Source organism: Macrotis lagotis, chromosome 1, assembly GCF_037893015.1.
Source record: "Macrotis lagotis isolate mMagLag1 chromosome 1, bilby.v1.9.chrom.fasta, whole genome shotgun sequence".
Lineage (NCBI taxonomy): Eukaryota > Metazoa > Chordata > Mammalia > Peramelemorphia > Peramelidae > Macrotis > Macrotis lagotis.
In genome coordinates this window covers 922,139,811-922,149,264 of record NC_133658.1, presented here as the reverse complement: position 1 = coordinate 922,149,264, position 9,454 = coordinate 922,139,811, and the positions used below count along the sequence as shown (strand labels likewise).

General features: G+C 34.0%; 2 pseudogenes; one reads left to right on the top strand and one right to left on the bottom strand.

Annotated features, from left to right (window-relative positions):
- Positions 1–680: 680 nt before the first annotated feature.
- On the bottom strand, positions 681–1,370 carry LOC141492762 (calcyclin-binding protein-like; annotated as a pseudogene).
- Positions 1,369–3,134, top strand: LOC141509461 (olfactory receptor 14C36-like; annotated as a pseudogene).
- The last annotated feature ends 6,320 nt before the right edge of the window (positions 3,135–9,454 follow it).

Genomic DNA, 9,454 nt, shown 5'->3' with positions numbered 1-9,454 from the left:
AGAATTTGAGATTAGTTCTCACCACTAGAGGCTTATTTGCTCACTCACTTTTGAATTGTTTGAAGTTTTAATTTTTCAAGTAATTCCCTAATATTTATAGATAGTAATTAAGTTCATCTTTTAAAACTTTAATCAAGTCTTTTATAACAATCATCATAGCAGTAACTGAAAATTCAACTTCCCCTTTCCCTGTTCCTTGAGGAGCATGGGTCAATTTATAACCACAACCTATACAGGCTCACACCTCAAGTTTTATAATTGCTCTTCCTAAAATATCAAGTTGAAAGACTAAAGATCCATGCCAACCTTGAAGGAAAAGCAAGTTTACTGTGACTGTAGGTTCAACCCTTTAATTGTGCAGATAAACACTAGAGATAATGAATATATAACTTTTTAATTAGCAAGACTTTTTTTTGACATTTAAGTGAGGAAACAATGACCCGCTTTCCTTGCATACAAAAACCAGGGCACTAAGGCAACCTTCCTTGAAAGAAGTGTTTTAAAATAAGCATATTTTATTTTAAATAAATCCTCCAGCATGAAATGGAAAGAGTTCATGGTCTTTTCTTGGAAGAAGGCTATGTAAACAATATACTTGTCAAATGCATCCATGCAGCTCAGCAATAGCTCCTTATTGGAAAGAATTTTTCCATACTGGTGTCTGAAAGGACATTTTTGTCTTAAAATTCATTCTCTCCTTTGGCTTGTTTCTCCCTTGACTCTACCCAGGCTTTATTAATATTTCTCTTCATTTCATCATCTCCATCTTCATAAATTTTCTTCATAAAATTCATCAACCCCTCACTAGCATCTGTGTCATTATCAAAGGAAGATGTTTCCTTTTCTTTGCATACTTTCTCCACTTGGGTCAGGTAATCCCATTTCTGTTCCTGTTTCTTTTTGCATAACACAAGAACTGTATCAGACTTGATCTTTCTCCAACTAGCTCCTACAGAAATGGGTTTCAAAAGGTTGTTGACAGTCATAGAGTAATTTTTCCCACTGAGATTCTTTACAAGCACTTCAAATGACTTCTCCTTGAACTGCACCTGTACATTTTCAGTGGGGACTTGATGAACACTGTTTAAAGTGATGTAGATTGTCACATATTTATCTGATTGATCCCATCCATAATTGTTGATTTTCACTGTGTACCCAGTTGAAATGGGGGCAACCACAGCAGCTGGTTTCTCATTATCAATGGTTTCTCCTTTCTCATGTCCTTTCTGCTTTGTCTTGTGCTTGATTTCCGTCTCTAACTTGGTCTTTTCTGCTGTTAGGGCATCATGGATTCTTTTCCTACTGGCCTTTCCCAGCAACTCCTTCACTTCTTCCAGGTCTTTCCGTAGCTCCTACAGGGCTGCCGCCATGGCTCGCTGCCACCGCCAGGAGCTGCTCGAGCCGCCTTCCCACAGAGAGCTGGTCCGGGAGTGCCACACGGCCAGGGCCTGGTTGCTCCTGCCGCAGTGCCCACGCCAGCCATGTAGGCTTCCCGCCTTATGAGTCTTAATGGAAAAAAATCAATGTGATAAGATGAGCATTCAGTGATGATGATGATAAAGCTTAGATGAAGAGAGATATTCTAAGCATCAGAGAGAATAACAGGCCAAATTAACAGACTTCATCCTCCTCCTGTCCTTGTATGGGGCAAATATATTGCTCCATGCATCTCCACCATTCACTTGCCACTTTCAGTTATTGGGAAAGTATGTAGAGAACAGTGGAAGGAAGAAAAAATATTACAGTTCCTAGCAGTACTGTAGCAAAAATAAATAATAGGTTTGAATCTATTTTTTTTTAAGTTTCTGATTTTTTTCTGTGTTATTTATGGATATTCATAAAGATCAAATGTTCATGGGAAAGGAATACAATAAGAGGCAATTCAATACTTACAGATCATCAATTTCATTAGTGGTTTCTGGCCTCAGTTAGATTAAGTGTACGGATGTATTCATTGACAGATAATCAATACATTATTACCTTTCAGTATCCATGTTTGTAAGAGATGGATTTCCCAGATATAGAAATATTCTTTATTAGTGAAACTCTATACCTCCCATAAAACAGTTTCAGACCTTTTTCTTGAGAGGTAACTGGGCTGACCAAAGTCAAATACCCAAGAAATCACAGGTTCTATATAATAGGAAGTAATGATAAAAATGCAATACTAATTTTTCCTCTTCATCCACAAGATATCCATTATAGTCTCTGACTGATCACCTATATAATTTCACTTCCTAGTTCATTTACTGAATCTGAAATTGTCTAACATTACCACCATCATGACTGAGTTTCTACTTCTGGGATTTTCTGACACTCAAGCACTGAAGATCTTATATTCTTTGCTTTTCTTTCTACTTTACTCATCAGGCTTGATGGGGAATCTCCTCCTTGTCATCATCACCACCTTTGACAGAAGACTCCACACCCCCATGTACTTTTTCCTTAGGAATTTGTCCATTGTTGATGACTGATACATATCAGTCACAGTTTCCCTAGCATCCATTAACTCCCTGCTGAACAACAGAGTTATTTCATTTTCTGGATGTGCAGCTCAGGTATTTCTGCTTGTTTTCTTGGCATATTTTGAAATTACTTTGCTCACTGTCATGGCCCGTGATCACTATGTTGCCATCTGCCATCATCCCACTTCAATACACAGTTTTCATTCGCCCTAGTGTCTGCATGAAGATGACACTCACATGCTTGGTCACTGTCCTTTTTTATTCGGCTTTCTATACGTGTTACACATTTTGATTGTCTTCCTGCCAATTCAATGTGATCCATCAGTTCTCCTGTGATATCTATTCCCTCCTTACTCAAGATCTGTTACTCAGAGACATTAGCAATATATTGTCCTTAGGGGCTGGCTGCTTTGGCTTCATCATTGCATCCCACAGTAGAATATTTTCCACTCTGCTCAGATTTCCAGTGAAAGAAGACCACATTTTTTGGTTTCTTTGTTCCATCTATCAATTGGCTTCATGTAGCTACTGCCAACTTTACAATCTGAGTCCATAAAGGACATAATCCTATCCATATCCTATTCCATAATACCTCCCTTTTTGAACCACATTATATATAGTCTTTGGAATAAACAGATAAAAGAGTCTATAAGATTAGTAATGATTTGAAAACTTCTGTGAAGTAATATTGCATAATTTCTCATTCTAATGTAAGTTTTTGGACCTAGCTTATCCAAAAAAGGGAAAATCCATATTAAGATATAATTTTGCTTATGAGATTGTGGGATTATAAATTATTCTTTATTAGTTGATAGTTATAGATGAATCATAGTTCTAAGTGAAAGAAAGTTCCTAGAGTTATAGGTGGTACAGGGGATAAAGCACTGACCCTGGTGCCTGGAGGACCTGAGTTCAATTCCTGATTCAGACACTTGATAACTACCTATTTTACACTTTGCAAATAATAACATTGCTCTGCAAAAAAATGAATAAAGAAAGAAAGAAAGCCTTATAGTTATCTATGATATTATCTATATTATTTCCATTAGTATTATTTTGAAGCATATTCAATAATTCAAAATAATATCATTTATTCTTATGTGTTTGGCAGCACTGCTTATGTCAGATAAAGCAACTGTAAAAATAGATCTCATTGAAAAAGATAAGGAAGGAAACTGCATCCTCCTAAAAGGTACTATAGAGAAAGAAGCTATTTTAGTATTAATTATACATGCACCAATGGTATAGCATCCAAATTTTTAGAGGACAAGTCGAATGAGTTACAGGAAGCCATAGACAGCAAAACTCTACTGTTGGGAGACTTCAACCTCCTGCTCTCAAATTTAGATAAATCTACCTATAAAATAAACAGGGAGGAAGTTAAGGATGTAAATACAATGTTGAAAACCTAGACATGGTACACCTTTGTAGAAAGTTGAATGGGGATAGAAAGGAATATATATTCTTTTTTTTCTGCAGTACATATCACTTACACAAAAACTGACCATGTACTAGGGCATGAATAACTTACAATTACTTAACAAAAAACTTAACAAGTAGAAATAGTGAATACATCCTTCTCAGATCATAATGCAATAAACAATCACATTCAATAATGGGCCAGGGAGAGATAGACCTAAACTAAATTGGAAACTAAATAAACTCATTTTAAAGAATGAGTGCATCGAACAACAAATTATAGAAAGTTTTAATGATTTCATCCTGGTTAATGACAATAGTGAGATAACATATCAAAACTTATGGGATGCAGCCAAGGCAGTTGTCAGGGCATATATTACATCTTTAAATGCTTACATGAATAACTTGGAGATAGAAGAAATCAATGAACTAAACATGGAACTAAAAAAATTAGAGAAGAACAAATTAAAACTCCCCTAGCAATATCAGATTTCAAATCATAATGGTGTGTCCTTTGTTTTCGAAGAAGCTCATGACATCAGGGAGATGATACCATGTTGGGCATCTGAATTGGATTTGAGTGAGTAGATGCAGTGCTAAATCATCAACCTCACTTTCTTTTCTTTATTTATCTTTTGGTTTTTAGATATAATCCTGGGGATTTTTTGTCTAATTGATATTTTCTTTTTACATTTATATGTTATGTAAGTTTTTCAACACTTACCCTCATGCATATTTATGCTATATAATTTTCTTCCCCTTTCCTTACAATCTCCCTCTCCTGGAGGTGAATAGTCCAGTGAACAATATACATCTACACTTGTGTTTAACATATTTTCATATTAGTCATTTTCTGTATAAGAAATTAGAATTAAGGAAAGAGAAAGATAACCGGGATTAGAAGGGAAAATATAAGAGAATATTTTTAAAATTGATTGTAGTTCATTCAGATGCTGTAGTTTTTTGTTTGTTTTCTTCCACTGGATGAGGATAGTATAACAGGTCTCTCAGTGTGTCCTAACCCTGTGAATTTCTGAGAGGAGTTGCATTCTTCAAAGTTGCTCAATTCAAAATGTGCTTGTAATTCTTTCCTTGCTTCTTTAGAGTCTAACCTTTCATGGTTTCTTAAGGAGCGATAGCACTGCATAACATTCATATACACGACTTCTTTATCCATTTCCCCAGTTGATGGGAATCGCTTCAGTTTCTAAATCTTTGCCTCTGCAGAAGGATAATATGAATTTTGGAACAAGTGGCACTTTTCTCATTTTTTTGTGATATCTTCTGAACATAGGCCTAATATTGCTCTTGCTGGTTCAAAGGGTATGATCAAATGTATTGCTCTTCGAAGATAGTTCCATATTGCTCTCCAGAATGGAATGACTATCTCACAACTCCACCAACAGTGCATTGATATCCCAAATCTCCCACAACCTCTCTAACATTGTCTAAGAAAACAAGAAGGGAAAATGATCAATCTGAGAGGTGGGAGATGGTAACTCATTGTTGTTTTGATTTGTATTTCTCTAATCAATAATGATTTTAAGCATTTTTTATTTTATTATATATAGCTTCAATTTCCTCATCTGAAAATTGCCTGTTCATAACTTTTGATAATTTATCAGCTTGGTAATATCTTATAACCTCATAAAATTAATGCAATTCTCTATAGATTTTTAGAAATGAGAACTTTATCAGAAACCCCAGCTGTGAAAAATTCTGCCTAGCTTTCTATTCTTCCTTTAATCATGGGAGCATTGGTTTCATAAGTACTAAATCTTTTGCATTTAATATAGTCAAAATCATGCATTTTGCAATTTACAATGTACTCTATTTTTTGTTTGTTCATACATTTCTCATCTTTCCACAGATCTGATAGGGTATTTCTTCATCTGTTCATTGGTCTATGCTATCACCCTTTAAGTCTAAATCCTGTGCCAATATCGAATTTATTTTGGTGTGAGTGTGGGTCCTTGCCTAGTTTTTGCCATAATGTTTCTGAGTTTTCTGCTACAATTTTTTTTGTGGAATTGTGAGTTCTTAACCTTGAAGCTAAAGTTCTTAGGCTTGTCAAACAATAGATGATTACAATCATTTACTACTCTTTCTTTGGTGGCAATACTTATACATTGGTCCATCAATGTATTTTTCAACCAGTCCAAGACAGTTTTGATAACTTCCATTCATAGCCTAGTTTTAGACCTGAGAGAGCTAGGCTATTTTTCATTTACATTTTTTTCATCAGTTTCTTTGATATTCTGGAACCTCTGTAGCTCCAGATGAATTTTGTATCTATTTTTTTCTAACTCTATGAAAAAGTTATTTGGTAGTTTGATTGGATGGCACTCAAGTAATTCAATTTGGGTCAACCTAAATATTATTAATATTAGCTCAAGTGATGTTGGCTCACCCTAAACATGAACAATTGACATTTTTTCCAGTTGTTTACATATCACTTTATTTGTGTGCAAAGTATTTTTTACTTGTTTTCATTCAGTTTCTGGGTTTGTCTTGGGATGTTGATTCCCAAGTATTTTATATTGTCTACAGTTTCTTTAACAGGAATTTCTTTTTCTATCTCTTACCATTGGACTTAGCTGTACAGAAAGGATTTATGTGAGTATATTTTATATTCTAATATTTTACTGAATTTTGTAGTTGTTTCCAGTAGATTTTTTAGATGATTTTCCAGGGTTTTCCATACTATAACATCATCTACAAAGTGTGTAAGTTTTGCCTCATCATTGCCAATTATGATTTCTTCAATTTCTCTTTCTTCTTGTATTGATAAAGCTGACATTTCCAATACTATATTGAATGATAGTGGTGATAATGGACATCTTTGTTTCAACCCTGATCTTTTTCGGGAAAAATTTCTATTATATCCCTATTACACAAATCATTTCTTTATATTTTTAGATTTATACTGGTTGTTATTTTAAGGAAAACTTCATTTATTCTCTACTTTTGTAAAGGTTTTATTAAAAACATAGGAATGGATTTTGTATTCTTGTCAGTGGATTTTTTAGCACCTATTGAGAAAATATTGATTTCTGTTGGTTTTGTAATCAATATGTTCAATTATGTTGAGTGTTTTCCTAATCTTGAAAATATCTCTGCCTATATGACCAGGTCAAAGTACTTTTCTCAGAGATTGAGGGAAAAGCAGCATTGCTGATAGAGAAGAACGAGAGCCTCTAAGTAAAGTCAATAAAACAATGTTGAAACCTTTAACCAACCCAAGAGAAAAACAATTCTCAAGATTTGCTAGGGTTATTTTCCCCTATAAGATTGTATACAACTCATTGTTAATCATTCATATTTGTTTTTTTTCTTTTCTTGTATGTTTTTATATACCTCTTCACTCTTGCATTCAAAAATGAAATTCTCCATTCCATTCTGATCCATTTTGAAACAATGGAAGCCCTCTATTTTACGGAACACCAAACTTATCTCCTGACAGAATATGTTGGATTTGGCAGGACAGCAAATTCTTGAAAGTAAGGTCCTTTGCCCTCTAAAACATCATATTCCAGATGCCACAACCACGCAGTGCTGAACCCCATATATCCCACATAGCTCTGACAGTGGTCTTTTTTTTTTTTAGATTTTTCAAGGCAATGGGGTTAAGTGGCTTGCCCAAGGCCACACAGATAGGTAATTATTAAGTGTCTGAGACCAGATTTGAACCCAGGCATTCCTGATTCCAGGGCCGGTGCTATAACTCCTGTGCCACCTAGCTACCCCTCTGACAGTGTTTTCATTGGGCTTAAATTGCTTATTCAATCAGTCTCTGGAGTTTTTAATCTTTCAAGGAGGATGTACAGCTGTACAGATGTATGACATCTTAGACATCTCATACTATAGACCTCTGGAATAAACTTGATGGGGATAGAAAAATATGTAACATTTTCTCAACAATATAGATGGCACCCACATAAGTACTGAGCAACTGCTAGAACAAAAATCTTATAATCAAATAGAGAAAGGCAGAGATAATTAATATACGCTCCTCAGACCATGATGCAATAAAAGTTATATGTAATAGAAGAGTATTGGATAGATAAACCAAGAACTCACTGGAAATGAAATAACTATCTTCAATAATGGGTGTATCAAACACAAAATAATAGAAATAATCAATAATTACATCCAAGACTATAATTAGGAGACATCATATCATCATTTATGGGATACAATCAAGGTAGTTTTGAGGGGAAACTTTATATCTCTCAATGCCTACATGAACAAAGTGGAGAAAGAGGCTATTAATGAATTGGTTATCCAAGTATAAAATCTAGAAACAGAACAATAAATTGTAGATAACTTGAATGAAATAGATGAATATTTATAAGAATGCAAACTGCCCCGATTAACAGAAGAGGAAGTAAATAAATTACTTAAAAATACCATTTTAGAAAATGAAATTGAGGAAACCATGAATAAAATAAGAAAATGTCTCCAGGTCCAGATGATTTTCCAGGTGAATTCTACCACAAATTTAAGGGACTATTTTTTAAATAGTTTATGGAAAATAGGAAAAAAGTAAGAGAGGAAAGAGTTCTGCCAAACCCCTCCATGTCACCAATATGGTGCTGATAACTAAACCAGGAAGAACCAAAACAGACAAAGGAAATTTTATATCATTCTCCCTGATGAATACTTTCAAAGAAATCTTAAATATACTTTTAGCAATGAGACTATAGCAAGTTATTACTTGGATCATACACCAAGATTAGGTTGGATGTACACCAGGTAGGCAGGGATGGGTCCACATTAGGAAAACACTCAACTTAAAGACATCAATAGCAAAACTAACAGAAATTATATGATTATATAAATAGATTCTGGAAAAGCTTTTAATGAGATACAACATCCATTCCTATTAAAAACACTAGAAAAATGAGGAATAAATGAAGTTTTCCTTACCATAATAAATGATATCTATCTAAAACCATCAACAAACATGATGTGTATTGGGAATAAACAAGGAATATATCCAATCAAATAAGGGGTGAGACAAGAATAACAATTGCTATTCAATATAGTATTGGAAATGCTAGCAGTAGCAATAAGAGAAGAAAAAGAAATGGAAGTAATCAGAATTGTCAATAAATTTCCAATTTATGCATATGATATGATGGTATACCTAGTGAACCCGAGAAAAGCATCTTAAAACATCCTTGAAATAAATATCAAATTCAACAGAGTAGTAGGATATAAAATAAACCCACATAAATCATCAGCATTTCTATATATGTACAACAAACTCCAAGAGCAAGAGATAGAAAGAGAAATTCCATTTAAAATAACTATAGACAAGAGTAAATATTTGGGAATCTACCTCCCAAGACAAATCCAAAAACTATAGTAACAGAATTATCAAGCACTTCTCACCCAAATAATGTCAGATTTAAATAATTAGAAAAAATGTCAAATGCTCATCATTAGAGTGAGCTAATATGATCAAAATGACAATTCTACCCAAATTAAATTACTCATTCAGTGCCATATCAAACTACCAAATAACTATTTTACCAAAGTAGAAAAAAATACTAACAAAATTGATC